The 20,683-nt window shown below is 54.3% G+C and overlaps 1 protein-coding gene across 2 annotated transcripts in view; it reads left to right on the top strand.

Moving 5' to 3' along the window:
* Window positions 1-20,683, top strand: part of ZBTB7C (zinc finger and BTB domain containing 7C) — a 335,725-nt gene that overhangs the window by 226,187 nt on the left and 88,855 nt on the right. The window contains exon 1 of one of the 2 annotated variants that reach the window (XM_046024021.1): window positions 3,949-4,183. The exons of the other annotated variant lie outside the window; for it this stretch is intronic. The gene's annotated coding sequence lies outside the window, so the exon portion shown is untranslated. Of the gene's footprint in view, window positions 1-3,948; window positions 4,184-20,683 lie in introns of those variants that run through there. 2 annotated transcript variants of the gene reach the window in all.

The following is a 20,683-nucleotide window of genomic DNA, read 5'->3' as shown; positions in this document are numbered from 1 at the left end:
TCTGCAAGACACAGAGGGAGCATGTCAGGCCAAGGAATCCACACATGCAAAGTCCCACAACAGGAAGGAAAAGGAACCTTAGCAGAGGACGGGTGCAGGAGGCAGGGGTGAGCTTGGAGAGAGGAACAGAAATTTTGCTGAGCCTTGGGGGGGCCACGGTGAACAGTCTGGATGGCATTTTAAGCGCCCTGTGGTACTGAGCTGAGGGAGCGGGACAGGAGCGGGAGCAGGGGGACCCGCGAGGAGGTCCCCGCAGAGGTCAGGGTGAGAGGGATGGTGGCCCAGCCAAGGGCAGTGGAGGAGGAGGTGGCAGGAAGAGAGAGGACTGGAGATCTATTTTGGAGCTAAACTTACAGATGGATGGATTGGCAGGGGTGAGGTGCAGAGCAGGCCGGAGAAGAGGGAGGCAGCCAGGGTGGCTCAGGGTTTCCGGCTTAAGTAATCCTCAGGCCCAGGGCTGTGCAAATTCCCTAGAGAAGACTTGCTCCAGGGTTTTTACCAGAGTGCTCCCCGGCCACATCTCAGCCTCCTCCTGGCTAATAATAGCCTCCTGGTGCAGGAGGTGGAAGAGTCATCAGCCTGCCTGTTCAGCAGCTGGAGAAACCCAGGCAACACGTCGGCAGAGCAAACTTCTCCTAAGAGAGCCAGCTATAGGAGCTAGACAGAGCCAGAGCTGAGCCCCAGAAACAGCCTTCGGGCACCAGAGTTCTGAAGACCCTGGTGTCCTGTCCTGTTTTACAAATCATCAAGCCCCGTGACCTTGAACAAGTGGTGAGACCTCCGTGAGCCCATTTCCTCATCAGTAACATGGGGGACATAAGAGTATCTACCTCATAGTGAGGTCGCAGGGGTGAAGAGGGCGGGGGTATACCCTCAGTGGACATTAGCTGTTTCTGCTTCTGGAGAGCACGGTCCAGATCCGTCTCCACCTCTCTGTATCCGTGCACAGGGGTGGTCTGTATGTGTGCATGCACCTTCAGAAGCCGCGGGCGTGCCTACGTCACAGCCGATGCGCAGCCACCACCAAGGTCTAGACGGTAGCTGGTTTGCTCCCTGGGCTTCTGTTTAGCTTTCTGAGCCATGCTGGGTGGTTGGAGTAGGAGCTTTCATCCTCCCTGGACTAAGAGTGAGTTGTGGGTTTGGAGGCAGATGTGAAAAGCAAGGCGGCCTGTTTCCAAGAGCTCTGATCAACCTGACCCAGGAAGAGGGGCGGGGGTGGGAAAGAGCAGGGAGAGGAGGAGGGGCTCGAGCCAGCCAGCGAGGGAGGGGAGGCAAAGAGGGCCTAGGAAGGAGCCACATCCCAAAAGGAAATGCACAATAACAGATCTAGAGTCTGGCTACCCTGGAACCCCTTCTGTGGGTGGCTGTGCTAGCCTCCGAAGTCTCCTTCCCCGCCCCAGCCCTTTCTGTTCCTGTTCCCGGCAGGCACCTGGCATAGGGACTGAGAACAAGGAGGCAAGGCTGGAGGGGGCTGTAGGGTAGGGCTCCCCACTTTTTGCCCAGAGCCCTTCCGAAGGGCGTGCCCCAACTGGGCACACATAGACAGTGATTAAGGGGGAGGGAGGAGGGAGGAATGACATTGATTGTCCACTTCGGGGCCCAGCCGGTGGGCTGGCCAGTGTCCAGCTCTCGCCTCAGGCTCTTGGCTGCAGCGTCCTGGGCCCTGGCCCCACCCACTGGCCTACTCAGACACTCCTTCAGGTCGGGGCTGGAGCCCTGCTAGGAGGGGCCGCCCGGGGGCAGGCTGGGCTAGGCACTGCAGCTCTCCCCCACCCCTCCTGGCATCCTCCCTCCACCACCACTCTGCCCACATCCAGCTCCAGCTGGGTTTGAAAGTAGTGCTCCGATTCTCCCTCCCTCTCCCTCCCTCCCAAGCAGGCCCTGCCCTGCACTCTCTCTTTCGGCCAGAAGCTGCATCCCAGCAGAAGCTGCATCCCTAAACTGGTCCCACCACACAGACCCCAGCCTGATGTGGCATTCACTGGGAGAACCTTCTACGCCTGGCCAGCTGCCCCCTCCCCAAGCCTTCAGTCCTGCCCCTGACATGCCCTCCTGGTCCCAGCAGCACTGCCATCCCAACCAGTCCAGCCCCCTTCCTGTAGCCCTTTCCCTGAGCCCTGTCTTCCTGTCTTCTCTTAGCTCCTTGTCTGCTCAGGAGAACTAGCGCCCTGCTCCTTAAGGACCATTTACAGGGTTGTAGGTGCCCTGCCGCACACTGACCAACCCCCTGTGCTCTATCTCCCCACAAAGCATGAGGCTTTGAGGGGGGCGCCCCTCTGCACCGCCCCACCCTGTCTCCACCCAGGCCATTGAGGTAAACCTCTAGCGGGCACACTGCAAACGGGACTGGATTGATACCACTTCATCCGGGTCCCATACTGGCACTTTCACCTACCGGGTCCGGGAGTGGAGTATGAGTTCCAAATGACTGGATATTTAATTAGTGACTTTGTGGACAAAGGGATTTGGCTTTTTGTTCCTGGGTTTGGGTGTTCCCGGAATACATGGTTTTTGATTAAAACAAAACTATGGAGTCACCCAATCTTGGAAACTGTCCACCTGCCCCAATGAAGTGCTTCCCCTTCTGAACTTCAGTGACTGATTCCCTGATGTTGCACCCCCTCCCCACTTTATTCCACGCCTCCCTGGCTCCGAGAGACTCTCTGTCCCCCACACGCTGCTGTCCATGACCCTCCCATTGTAGCAAGGAGCGCCTGACAAACCCATCCCTGCCCTTGCCCATGGATATTTGCAGTTTTGGAAGCACAGAGAGACCCTTCCTGCCTTCCCAAAGCAATGTTGCCTTCCTGGTGCAGGCTATCTGCAGGGCGTGCCCCAGGAAGGAATGAATCACTAAGACTGGAATTTCAGGCAGGGGGCACCTGTTGGAGAAAATATTTTAGTCTGAACCATCTTCCTGGGGTTCTTGACTTTCATGGGCTAATGGACCTGTGGGATTTACCTTTGGCTTTGGGGTACTTTACGGGCTAGTGGCCTACCCTTGGAAGAGTGGCAGAGGCCACAGACAGCCAGAACTCTGATTGGGCTGCTTCGTTTTGTGCTGATTCTCCATGGCACAGAGGGCCGCTGATCACCAGGGAAGAAGAGCTCCCCTTGGCTCCTTCTCCTTATCTGAGGAGAGCCAGCATAGACACCAAGGGGTTAATGAGGATTTCCCCCTCCCCAGGTGAAGGACGGTTCTCTGGGAAAGAGGGAGGTGGGGCCTCCCCAGCTGGCAGTTCTCAAAAAGGGTATGGTGTGTGGCTTTAAGGAACAGCCACATCTCTCTGTAACTGGTGCTTGGCCCACCCCCAGATGGGGACTGTTGGATCTCTGGTTGGCATTTCTAAGTCAGTCTTAGAATGGAGACAAAGCAGCAGAGAGCCTGTATGACATGTTTGTTGCGGGGAGTGGGGGAAGTTGGGGGGGCTCCTGGCAGTGGGCTCCCCCATCTTAGGCCTCCAGGCTCCACCTGGGCCAAGCCCAGCTGGACTCCCCGGGAGGGAGGGAGCTGCAGTTCTGTGCTTACTTCCTGCACTTTCCTCTTTTTTATTTGCCACTTGAATGCTCTCCCTGCAGTGTTTGATTTGGTGAAGTTACACTCAAGACCCTTTGAGAAGAAAACATAATTCTAGTAATTTTATTGGACTCAGGTTTCAGGCAAATGGAAATAAAATTGCCTCTAAAAATAAAAGACACACAGAATTGAGTAAAACAACAATAATAAAAAGCTGCCCTGATTTGAGATAAGTGGTAAAGCATTCTGTGAAATAGTAGAGGGAGAAATAAATAAACGAGGAGCCCCAAGGGCGGGGGTGGGGGATCCCCTCCACCCCTCCCCCCGCTTTCATTTCTGCTTTACCTTTACGAAAGAGTTTCATCTGCGTGTGATAAAGTGAAGCACAGAGCGCGGCTGGTGAAGTTGGTCCTTGCCCCGCGCTTAGCAGTACAGGTGGACGACAGGGGCTGCCTGCCAAATACTTTGGTTGGAGGGAGGGGTGGGAGTGCTCTCGAAAAACCACTCCTGGAATGGCTTAACTCGCCCAGCACGAATCAATGACAACCTCCCGCCGGCTGCGGCAGGCTCCCCTGAGCAGCGCTGCTGTGTGGATCCCCAACCCGGGACCCTGGCGGCGCTCAGGACTCGGCTCGGGCACGAGCGCGGCGCCCCCGGGGCGGCCAGGTGGGTGTGCGGCGGCCGGGGCGGCTGGGAGCCGGGCCGAGAAGGGGCAGCGGGGTGGCAGAGGCGGGTAGGGAGGGGACCCCTTCTGGGCGCTGCGGGGACCCCCTGCCCCCAACGTGCGCTCCCACCGTCCGGATGGGAGTGGCGGCGCCGGCAGCAATTTCAAACCCGCGCTGGGGCCGGACCGTGGGTCCCGGGGACACCGAGGCTGGGGTCCCCGGGCTGACCTCGGGGCGCGCGGCCGCGTCCCTCCCGGCCGAACGCGGGAGGGACTCCGGAACTCTGTAGGCAACTCTTCTGGCTTGCTCCGTGCCACCCCCTGGGCAGCTTTCGGTGGCGGGGAGCGGGGACAGCGAGGCACGAGGGCCGCTCCGGAAGGGAGTGGCGGACAGACGCGGATCGTTTAAATGTCCTCGCTCCAAAAAAGCTGGGGCTTCCCCAGTGTCAGATGCAAAACTCGGGGGGTAAGGGGGAGACAAGAGCCGTGACAACTCGGGGCAGAAGTCGAGGTCCGGACAGGAGCAGAAATTAAAGGGGCGACTGGCAGAAGTCCCTGGGCGAGCTGTAGGGAGTCGCGTTGCGATCCTCGGGCTCGAACCGCCCACCAAGCTAGGTGGGCAGGGGACCCTTCGCGGCGCACCGACCTGCGCGGGGTGGGCGGGGCGACTCCCTCCGGCTGTGCAGTCCAGCCCGGGTCTCGGAGCCCCTGGCGCGGCTGTGTGTGCCCCCACCCCTGCCGGCGCCCTGGCCGGTGCCCTCCGGATAGCCCGGTTCGCTGAGGCGGGGGCGCGACTGCGGCGGGCAGGGGGGCTGGCCGGGGACTCACTCTGCCAAGAGCCCCTCGCCGAGCGTCCCTAGTGCGGGCGCAGTTTTCCGCGTGCCTGTGGTGAGGGCTTGGGGTGCATCCGGTTGGGTTGCCCGCCTGAGTTTCTGGCTTCTGTTGTCCTGGCTGTGGGCAGGCGGGCAGGGCACGACTGTGCTCTTTCTTTGAAGCCCCAGTGCTGGGTTGCACAGGGGGCAGCCCCATTCCCATGATTCATTGGCAGGCTGTTGGCATATCCCTTCCAATCCCTCCAAGTGCCGAATTTCGAAAATGTAAAGGAAGTGTTTGAAACAATCAGACTGTTTTCTCCAGATTCGATAGAAGGTTTTGTGGGAAGGGAGGGGAAGGTCCTGCCAAGTTCAAGTTTAAGCTCCACTCCTTTACTCAGTGATGAACTGGGGCATCAGAAGGGCCAGGAACACCCTCTGGATAGATCTCTAGGAAAGGAAAGTAACCTGGCTACCGCCCTCTGCCCTTAAGGCCCAACCTGGGCTGAAAAGGAGAAGAAAGTCACTCTCCCTAAAATTGCCAGGGTCGGCCAGTGCTCTGTCTCTTGGCACTAGTGTCTCGTGCTCTTTTCTAAACTCTGTCCAACTACCACACCTAGGGCGGGTGTCTTCATCATCTGCATTTTACAGTGAGGAGGGACTGAGGCTAAGAGGGCCTTCTGAGTCCAGTGCACCTTACCCAGATCCATGGACACCCGTGCCACACCCACCTGTGTTCCAGAACTTCATGAAACTGGTAGATTTGGATCCCACCCAACACCTCTGAGACCTTGGGGAGATGCAGACAGGAGTCAGGCTTGAGCCCCTACCTCGGGACAACCACACAGAGATGAGGCTCACACAGAATAGTGAAGCTAGGTAGCAAGTAGGTTGTCCTCCCCAGACAGCCAGGAGAGGCCCTTTGCAATCAGATCACAGGGATTTCAGCAGCCAGAGGGTCAAGCAGGGTTTCTGATCAGAAATGATATTGGGGCAGAGGAAGACCAAAAGAGCAAAGGCCTGGAGGTTGCTCAGAACACGGCCTATCCTGCCGCGTCAGTGCTGGGAATAATCCAGAGGGTACATGGCAGGGAAGGAGGAGATGGGACATTCAGAGATCAGGTGCCAGACTGTGTTGGCACACATTATCTCCTGTAACCCACACCACTCATCAGATAACCACTAGTCCCACTTTGCAGATGTGGAAACTGAGGCTTAATGGGGTTAAGTCCAGCTTATCAGTGACCGAGCCAGGAATCAAAGCTGCCCATTACACCTACAGCCTTTAGAATCTTACACTCAAGTTAGGGGAGGCAGAATCCCCTGATATCATTATAGCACAACATGAAATAGTGTGTAAGTGTTAACAGTAGTAACTTTTTTTTATTAAGATTTTTTTAAAGATTTTATTTATTCATTTGACAGACAGAGATCACAAGTAGGCAGAGAAGCAGGCAGAGAGAGAGGAGGAAGCAGGCTCCCCGCTGAACAGAGAGCCCGATGCGGGGCTCGATCCCAGGACCCTGGGATCATGACCTGAGCCGAAGGCAGAGGCTTTAACCCACTGAGCCACCCAGGCGCCCCAACAGTAGTAACTGTTTTGAACCTTAGTTTCTTGCCAATGAGTCTGTCATTTATTCAACAACTACTGTGTTGTCTAATGTGTGATTCCAGGCACAATGCGAAGCGTTAAGGGCTAAGGACTTCAGCAGGTGAAGTCCGACCTGGTCCCGGGGCTCTGTCAGTGGAAATGGCAGTGACTCATCCTTTAGTGGGGACTCACTGGATTTATTTATTTATTTTGATTGAGCGGATTTAATGAGACCATATGTGGGAGAAGGAGGAATGGCAGGAGGCCTGGGTGAGGAGGTGGGTGGGCAGCTGGAAAGCTGGCCTGTCCCCATGCTGCAGTCACAAGGACTCATCCGCGGCCCTAGCGGACCCGTGGAAGGTACACAGTAGGCGCACAGCTTCTTGAACCCCTGCAGCTGCGATGATCAGTTCACGGTGGTGGGTTCCAAGATGGGGTTTTAGCTTTGGCATGTCCCAGCTGGAGATGTCAAGAGCCCCATGCAGTCTCCAGGAGGACTGGCCCCTCTCTGGAGTAGGGCCAACAACGTGGGAACTAACTGCCCCCAGAGCATCACCGTCCTGAGGCATCAGCAGCTTTACACACACACACACACACACACACACACACACGCACACAGAGGGCCGGAGCTGTGCTCCCAGCCCTCATCCAGCCACTGGGGAGGCTCATCCATGTTTGCAGGACTTGGTAGCAAAGCCAGCACTAGAACCCATGTCTCTCGGCCACCTGTAATTCTCGGAGTAGCCCACGCTAGCCTGCCAGGGCGTTTCAGGGCTCAATGCCAAAGACCCTGTTCCACCGGCTTGTACCCCCGCTTCAGGGCCATTTCCTGATGCTCCTGTCCATCTCCATTTTAGCTGACCTGACAGATCTGTCCTAATAAAATGGTGGCAGATGAATCTTTGGGACAGAGCAGCCATAAATATTCTAGGACATTTGGCCTGTTACCTGTCCTTCCATCTTGAAGGGTGTAATGGGTGTAAGATCACTACCTCTAAAATTAACTATCACTTTTGTGAGGAAGGTGAACTGATAAATCTTGCCTTTAAAGCCAAACCCCTCCGAGTAATGTTCTGGGGCCTTTCTTCTTTGGAACTGACACGGGCACTTCTGGGAGGATGTTTTTTTTTTCTTCTTCCTTCTCCCCCTCGCGTCCCCTTTAGAAAATATCTTGTGTTTGGGGGCACAAGATCACATTGCATTCTGTTTTAATGTCAGAGTGCCCGGATAAAGGCATTTTCTCCTGATCTGAGATTATCAGCCTGGTAAGGGCAGTGAGCACCCCACTGGCTGTTCCGTGTTTGCAGCAATCACACAGGTGTGCATTTGCACGGGGATGTTTGTCTGCTCAGCCCTTACTCAGTCCTCTAGGCTGGGCCAGGGAGAGAGCTGTTCACTTTATTTTCCTTTGGCTGGGAACTGCAGAGATGAATAGAGGGAGGGGAATCTGGGGCTGAGAGATTGTTGCCAAGAGCAATTTGAAGTCTCCTTCATATTAGTCAGAGATTGTGTTTTTCCTTTCTGAAGCTGCCTGCCTCATAGTAACTTCCACGAAGGAATTTTTTCCCCATCTTTGTATGTGTGTTTGTGTGTGTGTGTGTGTGTGTGTGTGTGTTAACGCGCACACATGCGTCCTTTTTAGTTTTTGTTTTGGTTTTTAACTTGCTGGACTTCTCATGACTTAGCACAAAAAAAAAATAGCTTGGGGAATGGGGTGATGAAACAGGTCCTTTATTCAATACATTCTGTATGTCATTGCTTAATAAATTTGAATAGTGATAGACCCCGAGGTATCATGATGGAGTGAGATGAGTAATTCCTGCAAAGGGAGAGTTTATCTTCGGTGGATGACTTTGAGAATTGCCACATAATTTAACTTTCCCGCTGCACATCTTGAGCCTGTGTTTAGAAAAAGAGGAATGTGGGCTGTCTTCTTTTGAACTCCCTTTTGTTCTGTGGGGAAGCCCCCTCTGTTGGTGCCTTGCCTGGGAGAGTACCAGTCGGCTCTGCCCCCTGCCCTCTCACGGTCTCCCCTGCGACCCTTCCACCACGCAGGAGGCCAACTAGCAAGAGGGAACCTTCCCCTGCGGGGTAAGAGCTCTTCCCCCATGGTGGCCTGGCTCGCGTCCTCATGGAGGATGGAATAGGAAAGCTGGCATGCGCCAAGCCTGCCCATCCTGGGACAGCAACCTGGGGCGGGATGTTTCTGCATCAGTAGAGAAGTGAGTTCATCCTCTGAACAAATCGTGTGGAGCAACACCGAGACTCCAAGCTGGAAAAATTGCCTAATAATACAGTACACAACCTAGGTCGGCTTTTTCAAATTAGATACAAACCAGAAGCAAATGTACACGTGACCCTCCCAAATGATATCACAGAACTGAACTTGGCACACTCCTTTTCCCAGGGCTCCTTCTTTTCTGGCTATGGATCCTGGCTGACAATCCTGTTAAGTTGTTTCTGGAGCAATCAGGTTGGCCTGTTGGTTGTTGCGAATTACGGGTAAAGGCCACTGGTGAGGGGAGAGTGACCCCAGCTTTTGTTGGTGCCTGCCTTCCTTAAGCCTTGGGGAAGTTGAGCAGAGGATGCGTCTGTTAAGCAGAACCTAGATATTGGGAAATTTTCTAGGTTTTAAAAATAACAGCTTTACTGAGATATAATAAATAGGCCATATGAGTCACTCAGTTAAATTTGTACAGTTCAGTGGCTTTTAGTATATTCACGTATGTACGACCATCACCACCAATAGTTTCAGAACACTTCCGTCCTGCAAAACAGAACTCGGTCCCCATTTAGCAGTCTCTCCCCATTTCCTCTCAACTCCCCGTGTTCTACGTCACCAGTGGTCCTCTTCCTATCTCTAAATAGATTTGCCTCCTCTGGCCATTTTGTATGAGTGGGATCATGTAACACGTGGCCTCTCATAACTGGCTTCCTCCCCTTTGCGTGTTTTCAGGGCACATGCACTCGTAGTATGTATCAGTACTTCATGGCTTTTTATTTGGGTACGATACTCCTTCTATGGGTAGGACCACATTTTATGTATCCATTCTTTAGTGGATGGATGTTGGGGTTGTTTCCACGTGTGGTTCTTGTAGATGACGCTGCCACGAACATTCATGTCCAGGTTCTCGTGTACACGTAGGTTGGCGTCTCTTGGGTGTTTACCTAATCCTGGAAATGCCGGGTCATACGGCAACTCCATGTGTTACCTTCCGGGAAACCACCAGACTGTTCCTCATGGAGGCCGCACCATTTTACATTCCCACCAGCCCGTATATGAGGACCCCAGTTTCTCACCATCTCCGCCAACACTTGATGATATCTGCCTTTTTATTAGAGCTGGCACATCTTCTGAGGGTTTGTATGCTCTGAGAGTCAACACCCAGACAATGTTCTGGATCCTGCTCAGTCCCATTGGTTTGCCATACTTGTAGCTAGAGCCGTCTCAACTTCTTGGTCATCCTGCGTGGCCGATGGTTCCTCTGTATGTCCCTGAGTTCTCTTCAGCTTTTCCGTCTGTGTTTCTGTAGGACAGTACAGCTCCCACGATGTGACTCAGGGGTTGGTGCTCTCCTTGTTTTCCTAAGCAATGCTCGAATGCTCCAGAGTGCTGGCAGCAGGACCCACTCCCTCAGCTCCACTCTTCCCAGCTAAGGCTGCTGCTGGTGGAAAGCCAGGCCCTGGGAAGGGAAGAAATGGGCCTAATGGAAGTGAATTTGGGCACGTTGTTCAATGTTTGGGTCTTTGAGTGGGGACTTAGTGGAGATCCTGATGTTCCTGATCCTGATCCTGTGGAGTGACCCCTTTGGGACCACAAAGGAAGCTGTTGGCGAGCCTTGACATCTTAGCCAGTGACAGCGAGGCAATCCAAGGCTACCTCCTTCCTTTCTTTTGGGGGCCTTGAGTCGCTGGCAAGACCCACTGGTTCATCCAGAATGGCTTGATGTAGCTGAGTACTCCATTTCCTGCTGGCAGTTCAGCTCCAGGATATAATAATTTTACCCCATTTCCATACCTGTGGGACTGACTTGGGGTAAGACTCCTCACAAAGACAAATTTGAGCTGAGAGAGACAGGGAAATACACCCAGCCTGAAAGACTCCCAAAGATGACAAAAAATTACCTGTTCACCGGAACATACTGAAGGCTTCGTCAGTGGCTATTCTGGGGCACCATATTCAACACAAACCAACCTCAGTACCAGAAATCCTTTCCAGTAGCTTCTGTGAAGTCATTGTCATGGACTTTGGTCTTCCTGACCCTAAGAGCTGCTGGGATCAGTCACTGCTACTAATTTACTCTTCACCTTCAAGCCAATGCAGCAATTCCTAAACCTGATTAGAGGTAATGACCTATGAAAACTTTTAAAAAGATTACAGGCATCCCAGGTCCCACTCGGGAAGAACAGAAGAGGAGTCCGGTTGCCTGAAAGGTTGTTGTGGCGGAGAATGAGGACACAGCTTGACCTCTTTGGGCCTTGATTTCCTTTTTCAGCATAAGAAGCTGGATTAGATTGGTGTTTATTTTCTTTTTTAAGATTGATTTATTGATGTGAGAGAGAGAGCAGAGGGAAAGACAGAATTCAACGTGGAGCCTGATGTGGGGCTTGATCCCGTGTCTCGGAGATCCCAACCCCGCATCACGACCCCATCTGAAACCAAAAGTCAGATGCGCAACTGACTGTGCCACCCAGGCACCCCTAGTTTGACGTTCATTAAAGGGATTCACTGAACTGATCCCAAACAGTTCTGTGTGGGTCTGTTTTTGCACAAAATCTTATTTGTAACAAGGGGGCTTCTACAACTGTGAAAAAATTGGGCGATCCCCTGAGTAGATGGTTCCTGCAGTTGAGCTAAAGCAATTCTGAGTATCACCTTCCCAGAGAACCATTGTCCCAACTTCTCCGAGGAGGGTGGTGGATCAGGAGTGGCTCATAGCAGCCACTTACTTGATAATAGAGTCCTGCTCTTTGAGGAAGGCCCCCTGAGGCCCTGGCTGGCCCAGGGCACAACAGTGACATGGCAGAATTTGACCTGGCACCCCTTTCTTCTCTCTGCCCCCTTGCTGGCTTCCCACCTGCTTCCCTTGAAGCACCCAGCTTCCGCCCCTACTTCTACGTCTAACAGGAGCTGTCGTGTCCTTCACTCACGCGTTCATTCATTTAACTCTTATTTCCCCAACATCTCCTACCAAAGACAAGTTGACTAACGTGCCATGCTGTCCTCAATTTGCCAGCATATTTTAACCGGAGAGGCAGCCCGAGGCTAATCCCCAGAGCTACAATTTCAGGGCTCTTGATTTGTTGGAGGCAGGAGCGTTTTGGAGAGGCCCAAATTCCTGGCGTGTAGGTAGGGTGACCCCACCTCCAAGCCAGTCAGCAAGCTCTGCCTCTCTACCCTCCCCCACTAGGGCTCTGCCCTCATCTGGCTGCTGGGAAAATGCTTCTGTCATCCCTGGTCTCAGCCAGAGCCGTGGCCTCCTCCTCAACTCCCACCTGGAGCGGGCAGGCGGAGGAGGGAGGGGAGGGCTGCTTTCCTCCCAGATCTGAGCTCCACGCTCCAGCCCTTGGCTCCCACCCCGTCACCCTGACTGGACAATTCACAGGACTGAAATAATCACTGTTTATGAAAGCTGTTGCAGGGAGGGGGAGCAGGCGGAGGAGGGAAGGCAGGGTCACATTTCTGCCTTCCAACAAGAGAGGCCAGGTGAGGCCCACAGCCCTCTCCCTCTCTGCCCAGGACTGTGCACACTGCTTGATGCCAGGATTTTAGAACCTCGCTTTGGGGTGTTTTGAGAGTTTGGTTTGTTTTTTTTTTTTCTAATGAAGGAAGAACCTGGAAGGCTCATTTGAATTGGGATTAATGTCTCTGTGGCCTGGATCTGCAGAGAAGGAGAAATTCTAGAAGGGTAGAAGTTGCAATAAAAGGAAGTGGGCTTGATCTGCCCCCTCCTGCTGATTAGTGCAGCCTCCTTGGCTGGGGACATGTGTTTGGGGTGGGTTTCTGGGCATTGCTGTGTTTTCCTTGGGACTGTGTGTGCGCCCACTCCACACTAAGGACATTGACCGTCTAAGCTTTGGGCTTCCGGCCAGGTGACGGGGACCCCGGGGAAGTTACGAACCACCCTGAGTGTCTGCAGCCCTGGCTTGTCCTCACTCCGCGTTGGCCATTTTTGTGGAGGGCAGTGCACTTTTTTCTGGGTACTTCCATGTCTTCTTTTTCTGGGTACTTCCATGCTCTTCACTCACAGCTCAAATTCCTCTCCCCCCTGGGGCCTGCCCAACTGGGAATTACTCTGTGTTCCCAAGTCACCCACCCCCACCCCCCAACCTTCAAAACTCTCACTCGATCCACCCCCCTCTGATGATCTGACCCAGTTACTAGGAGAGAGCCGGTTCTTTGTGCTAATCCGCATGAAGGTGTAGAAGACTCTGGCCACAGAGTTACTCCCCACTCGGCAGGGCATCTGTCTTTGAAAGAGGAGGCGTGCCAGCCCACGGTTCTCATGGTGGGTCATCTGGCATGAGGAGAAGGGAGAATCAGTAACTCCAGGCAGAGCAGGGGGCAGTTCATGTGGGAATGGGGACCTCTGTTCTGGAGCTACTTCAGCCAAGCAACTTTGGCCCCGGCTCGTGATGCCTGGGTGCAGAGGTGGCCCTGGGGCGCTGGGGCCAGGGATGGAGAGGAGGCTGAGTGAGTGGAACCAGGACAACCTGGGCTGCTCTGTGGGGAGAACCAGGCAGGTGAGAATGGTTCCCCTCTCTACAGGTCAGGGGGTTGCTTCAAGGTGACACGGGGTGTGACCCGCGGGACCTGGGAAGGCTGGGGAACAAATGAGTGAGGGCCAAGATCGAGATAAGAGGCTCTGCAGAAGACACAGGCCTTGGGGCAGCGGGCCCCTTGGTGGGCACGTACACAGCCAGCTACGGGGTTCTCAGCTCCGAGGCTCCCTCCCGCCCGCCCTCTCCTGTCTGGGCTTGCTGCTGAGGGGTGTGTCCCTGCACCACCCCTGCCCTCCCTCCGCCCCCACTCCCGGGGTGCACCCTCTGAGTGAACCTGGCCTCTAGCTCTTGGAAGCCTTTCCAATAACATGATGGTGAACTCTTTGCAGACCCAGGCAGAGGCAAGAGGCTGAGCGTGAGCCAACCTAGAGCCTGAGTCCATGCTGGGATGAAAGACCAGGCCAAGTGAGCCTCCTGTGGAGGGAGCCAGGAGAGGACGGGAGGGGCCCTGCGTGGAGAAACTGCCCTGTGGTCAGAGGGGCCCCTGCAGGTGACAGCGAGCTGGCAAGGACGGAAGTGGCGGGGCCGTGTGCTGGCTCCAGAAGGGACAGGGACATCCTCCAAACATTGTCATCCATTTATCCAGTTAGGACCAGAACTTAAAATGAAGCAAGATTCTATAGAACTGAGTGTCACACTCGGCTGACTGGTCCAGAAGGATGCTGCCAGCAGTATCAGAGCACAGGGTGAGAGGTGGAGCCTGCAGGACAGGCTTCATCAAGGTGTTCCGAGCTGGGGCGGAGGGTGAAACAGCATGGCGTGGCCTTCTAGCACAGAGGCTCTGGGTCCAGGGCCAGGTGCAAGCCGCCGCTCTGTCATTTATATGCTTTGTGGCCTTGGGCCAGTTACTTAACCTCTCTGTGCAATGGCTTTCCCATTTGGAGGAAGGCATGAGATCCCCCCCCAACTCACAAGCCGGGGTTGCTGTAAGGACCAGACAAAAGAGGCCCTCCAGGCCCAGCCTGTAAGTGTTGGCCTTCACCATTTGGGCAGGATGAACAGTGATGCATCACGATGGCCCATTTCAGGCAGGTGGCTGCAGGTGACATGAAGCTGGAGGGAGGCATCCTTTGGTCAGGATCTCCTCTGGAGCCTGGAACCACTGGAAATTTTGGAAATAAGCTGAGCAGCACCTCCTGGGAAACCGGAGATGTGAGCCCACTGCAGGTTTCAGGTGACTGGATTAAAGCCACTGGTGGACATGCTGGGCAGGGCTGGCCTCTGAGCCCTGCTTTGATGGGGATAGAGGGGGGACAGCACATTGGGGCTGTCTTTAAGTCCCACGGTAGATGACAGATACAGTTCTTCTGGTGTACTTAATAAGAAACTCCTTAGACCTATGACAAAATCCTGGCCTGCTCTCAGACCCTGTCGATTTCCCAATGATGATGAAGGATTATCTTATCATGAGTTTTTCCAAAGTAATGATTACCAGGCATCAAATCAGAGCAGGTAATAAAGGAGGGGGCAATCAGCGTGAGAGAGAATAAAAGAAATAGAAAACATCAGTATGGAAACTTTTAAAATGATACCCTCTGAAGAGGTCAAATGTTCTAGAAGTGATGTATCATCGAGGAATGGCCCTAGAGCCAAGTCAGCAGAGCTTCCCAGAGCATATGCGTTGCCGGTCAGTCCTGGCTGCCCCATTCTTGGCAGGGCCTTGCTGGGATCACTTGCCTGGAGCGCACCGGGGAAAGGGTTCTCCATGTCACCCATTCTTAGAATGCACCGCTGGCTACCACAGTGCAGTCACACCGCACCAGAGGGACATCTGCTGGACAATGACTCCCACGGCTGTCTGACAGAGCTCAATGCTCTGCATGGCCAAGTCCCCCGGGGTCACCACAGAGGAGAGGCAGACAATGTCGGACTATCAGAAGGGCCACTTGCTGCAAAAATTCTTCCCCACAGATGGCAGAACCAGAACATGGGTCTCCCTACCCCAAAGACCACACTCTTGCCATGGCCTTGACCGCCTCTTACAACCATTGCATTGGTACAGTGAGCACTCTCCGTTATGCTTCTCCAGCCTGCTCTGACCTGAGTCCTGGGATGGAAAGTGCTGAAACAAGGTGCTAATAGTGGTGGCTTCCCAGCACCGAGGGCTGTCTGTACTCCCTGGGATCAAGGGGGCTCCCCAGCAGGGAGGCTGGAGCCAGTGGCTCCAGCTGGGGGATGGGGTGGAGGAGGGGGGAGGGAGGGCAAGAACAGATGTCTGGGAGGCAGCCAAGAGGAGACACACCATTCAGGGCTGGGAACCTTGTTCTTGGGACACTGCTGACTCCAGAATCCCATTCAGGAGTGAGATCCCTTCTGTGGCTTCAGCAGCAGGAAGCCCTTGCCCAGGTGAGGATCCCTTAGGCTGGGCTCCCATCTCAGCTAGCTCACGCACACCCGCCTCCAGCCCAGTCACCGCGGACTTCTTGCAGCCTCACAGCCTTGGGTTAATTCTTTGTACAATGTGAAAATTACAGCTGTCTTCCGAGCCGATGGAAGAATTTAAAAGATAAATTATGCACCACATCTAGCACAGACTAGCCATAGTTTGAAAATAGTTTTAAACTCAGAACTTCCATACAGCCCCGCCAAGAGTCTCTGGTTTCCCCCATGGCTCCTGTGTTCTACTCGGGACCCTGGCCCTTCTCCTCCCACCACTGCTAAGAGCCAGCGCCAGATCAGCAGCCGCTGCTCCTAGGTTTGGCCTTCAGTTTCCTCCTGATTGTTCCTGTGCTGGTTCTTGCTGGAGCAGTGGGGCTGGGCGAGAAGGGGACAGCAAGGGGCTTTCTCCCCAGCTAACTCTAAAACCTTTCCTTCCTATTTTGTAAAGAGGTGTCTTTGTTTTTGTGTTTTCTCACTCACCTCTGCGTGCACTCTCTCTCTCTCTTTTAAAATTTATTTATTTTAGAGGGGGGGAGAGAGAGAGTGCAAGAGTGAGCCTGAACAAGTGGGGGAGGGACTGATGGGGAGGGGGAGAGAAAGAATCTCAAGCAGACTCCCCGCTGAGTGCAGAGCCCATGGGGCTCTATCTCATCACTCTGAGATCATGACCTGAGCCAAAATCAAGAGTCAGAGGCTTAACCAACTGAGCCACCCAGGCACCCCCTCACCTCTGCTCCTCGAGGAGCAGGAGCCCCTCCAGGGTCAGCTTAGACAACTTGACAGACACCAACCAGTACCCCATGACTATTTCCAGGTCCTCAAGCAGTGAGGGCAAGTGTCCTGGCCTCACTCCCGAGGCCCTGGGACCAGCCAGTCACCACCCCCAAATCCCACTGCACCCCAAAGACCCTGTGGTCCTCCCATTGGTAGGACTTCCGGTAGCTGGTTCTGTTGGCCAGGCCTGCAAGGATGGGCATGCAGACGGTCTCCCATCCGCTGCACCAGCCAGCTATCTGTAATGATGATGAATGTAATCAATAATAACATAAGGGATAATTCAGTAGTGGAAACATCTAAAAAAGGTAATTAGTAACGGAACGCTGTGATTCTCCAAGGTAGCTGGTTGCATTTTGTTTGGCTCTGGGGACTATGGTGCAGATTCTCTTCCAGCACGTGCTGTTGGCTGCCGGTGAAGGTCTATGCTACCCTGTATCTCCTAACACATTCACATAGGGGCGCCCATTCCGGCCTCCTCCCGTCCCAGGCTCACCCAGGGGTCTCAGGCAGGCAGACAGACTGCAGGCTTTGCTTGGTTCTTTCATCAACCCTGCAAAGTTCAGCATTACTAGGTAGGGGTCACCACGCCCCAAAGGAATGGATGCCAATTAAAGGCGCACAGTTTGCCTGGAGAGTTGGGGAGATAGTACCCAGTCTGTGATCCCCAGGTCGTGGGGTTAACATGACAACTGAAATGATTCCTCGCAGACAGCTTTGCCTTAATTGGCATTTTTCCTGGCTGGCTGAGCCCTGCAGGAAAGAAACCATCTCACTGTCCCCAGGCTACACCACCTCCTGTCCATCAGGGACCCCAGAGCTGAGCATCATACATAAAATACGAGAGAAGCAATGGTTCATATTAAAAAACGAGACTCTAACGTATATGAATTTGTGCTTTACAAGTTAATTACTAAAAACTTAATAATTGCTAAGGAGAACTGTATTTTCAGGAAGCATCTCGTGGCATTTATTGCTATACCCACTGTTCTTCTAGCACTTAGAGTCTGAGCTACAGAATTAATGCTGAGAGCTACTGTATGAATTATGTTCGGTGTTGTAGTCCCTGTTGCTCCAAGGCTGGAGGCTCTGGGCAGTGGCCAGAAGGCAAAGTTCAGTATGAGGACGTTAGTTAGGAGTGCCCCAGGGAACGGACTCCTGCAGGAGGCTGAGGGAAGGAGCTGGAAGGGCGGAGGAGAAGCTGATGGGGTAGCCCTAGCAGCTTCAGCCAACCCCCAGGGACCTTTGCAGGCATCCTCAGACAGGGACGACTTGGGGTCTGTGGCTCTGTAGCCCAGGCAGTCCTGCAAGGGCGATTCGGAGCTGAGGGCTGACCACTGACTGATTCCAAGCAACCGGCACCACCAGGGAGTTTCAGAGGGGGATGGTGTGACTCAGCTCTGTGCCCTCTGCGGTCTGTATGTGGCCTACCTTTCTCTGCAGACAGGAAGGATATCCCGAAGGGCTCTCTCCTCTCCCTGCGGCCCCGAGCACGGAGCAGAGCACGTAACAGGTGGTCATGAAGCAGTCAGTGAGCCACGTGGCGCTAGAGGCATAGGTGGCAGGCTTGCTGGAGGTCTCTGTGTCTGGGGACCCCGCAACCCCAGCCACAGCTGCCAGGAGGGAGATGCCGCAGCTTTGGGGTCAGCCCCAGGGACAGGACCCCCCTGTCCCCCCTCCTTATTTCGGCAGGGAGTCAAGGTCTGAGAGCGAATAAGCCAACTCTTTGGGGGGTGGGTAGTAAGGCTGTGAGTTACACAAGCTGCTGCCATTGTGTCTGTTCCCTCACTCCTTCCTTCCTTCGTTCATTCGTTCATTCATTCATTCATTCACTCTTCCATTTACTGAGATCCTCCAGGGAAGCTGGCCTCGTGCCGCGGGGCATGGGGTGTGGGTGGCTTTTCTTCGGTGTGGGGTGGGCTCTATGCACAGCTGGCTGGGAATCCTGGGCTGTGATAAATCCCCAGCCTGGAACCCCCCCCCCCCCAGGAAATCTGGCTCACGGGCCCTTGGCCTCCGGTTCTCTGCTCTCACTTGGCATACCCCCGCCCTGGTCCCACCCCTTACACTTTGCTGCCCATTCCAGACGCTTCTCCAGAGCGTGTTGTAACAGATCGAATCAGCCCAAAGCCTGTGCTCTCAGCCCTCACCAGCCTCGCGCCGTTCGGAGTCCTCTCAGTAAAATTGGCTTTCCCTGCAGGGCGCTGTGGGGGTGAATGCACCATGTGCTCTGAGGCCCCTCCCGCCAGGGAACTGGCACGTGGGCAGGACAGCGTGTATGGTCCTGGCCCTCACCCCGACACAGCTGGCTCCGGCAGTCCATGTGCCTCTGGAATAAAGCTCAAATAACCACTATGTCTTCCTAAGAGAGAAAGAAGCAAGTAACAGTCGAGGTGGTCCGGAATAGGAGAATGGTGATGTCAGTGTCCTCCCACCCAGTCAGCTGGACATCGTGTGCCTGAAAAGGACAAAGGCAGACACTGCCCAGCACCACGGACATGGATTCGTGAAACACCATTAGAAGAAGAAATGAAGCAAAGCTTGTGTTGCCCACAGGGCTCTGCCTCCCCTGGATTATGCTGACATCACCGGGGTCCCTGCAGTTACCCCTTTTCAAGCCAGATCCGCTGGTGCCCAGCTCAGCCCCCCCACAGCCCTCTCCCACTCTCTGGCCCCACAGTCCTCAGCCCCTCCTCTAAGCCCTAATTTCATAGACTCCAGCACACCTGGCCAGGTGGGGGCTCCGGGCACAGTCCTTGCCATGTCTCTAGCCATCCCCGGGCCATCCCGGACCTGCAAGATGGACTCTTTCTCTCAGGTCAGGGCTTCAAGGCGAATGACTGCCCAGGGGAAGGCAGCTAAGTCTGGAATCGCATTCCTGGTGGAATGAGATGGAAATGCAGGGAATAACCCGCTCAGAGGGAATGGAAGCTGGTGTAGTGCGAGTAAATGGGAGTATGGAGCAGGGGTCCTAGTGCGTGCATTTTAAAAATTGCCCTTTGGGGCACCTGGGTGGCTCAGTGAGTTAAGCCTCTGCCTTCGGCTCAGGTCATGGTCTCAGGGTCCTGGGATCCTGGTCTCTCTGCTCAGCGGGGAACCTGCTTTCCCCTCTCTCTCTGCCTGCCTCTCTGCCTACTTGTGATCTCTCTCTCTGTGTCAAATAAATAGATAAAATCTTAAAAAAAAAAAAAAAGAAAGCTTTAAAAAAATTGCCCTTTGGTATTGGGATACTGTATATATATTTATATATGTGCGTGTTAAGAAAGCATCAAAAAGGGAAGAAGGAGGGACGGAGCAGTTGCGGACGGTTGTAGAAGGCTGATGATACACAGCAGGAGCAGCTGGCATTTGCTGAGAAGGGGGAAGGTTCTAGGGACAGTGGCAGGGTCCAGGCTGATTGTGAAGACACAGAGACATGGGAGCCTCAGCGTTGCTTGTAGAATGATTTTGCCCCTACATGGGTGGTCCACCTTCTCTGTCTCCCCTACGCATTGTTCCTGGATCATGCGCTGGCTGATGGTCTGGATCTCTGCCTCGGAGAGATGGCCCTCTTCTAACTGGAGGAAGAGCGCTCCCAGGCCCAGCTCTGTGGGAAGTGTGGGAGCCGACATGGGAAGTGGCTGCCTCACTGGGAGGAGCCTCAGACCACTCGAGACAGGCCAGGCCAGCCTGAAGTTCACAGCAGAGGCCAGGTGCCCACTGGACTCTCCTGGAACGTTCCAGAGCCCGTCTACCACCTGCAGCCGCACCTTCCTTTCTAGCTGATGCTCCAAGACTCAAGAGTGAAAACTTACCATGTGCCTTCCCAACCCCTTCTGCAGGCACGTCAGGGAAGGCCTGGAGTTCATATTTTGTGTGCATGGTCCCAAGTAAATCCTTGATGGGCTGATGGGAGGATGAAGGTTAGCATGGTCCTGCCCTTTGTATTGGGGTTGTACAGACCCACCTGCTGGCTGGCGGCTTAAATCTTCTTTGCTTTCCCCCCACACTGCTTCCCCAGTGCCTAGTCCCACAGCGTGTCCTGCTAGCCCTAGTTCCAACACACATCTCAGACCCAGACCATTTCTCCACACCTCCCCTGCCACATCCAGGGACCCAGCGCCCCCCACTGGCCCCGGATCTCCTGACTCTCTGCCTGTGCTCTGGAGCCTTCCACACATTCT

Source organism: Meles meles, chromosome 12 (assembly GCF_922984935.1).
Source record: "Meles meles chromosome 12, mMelMel3.1 paternal haplotype, whole genome shotgun sequence".
In the NCBI taxonomy this organism is placed as follows: Eukaryota; Metazoa; Chordata; class Mammalia; order Carnivora; family Mustelidae; genus Meles; species Meles meles.
Note: the sequence above shows the minus strand (reverse complement) of the source record. Positions and strands in the feature narration are given on the sequence as shown.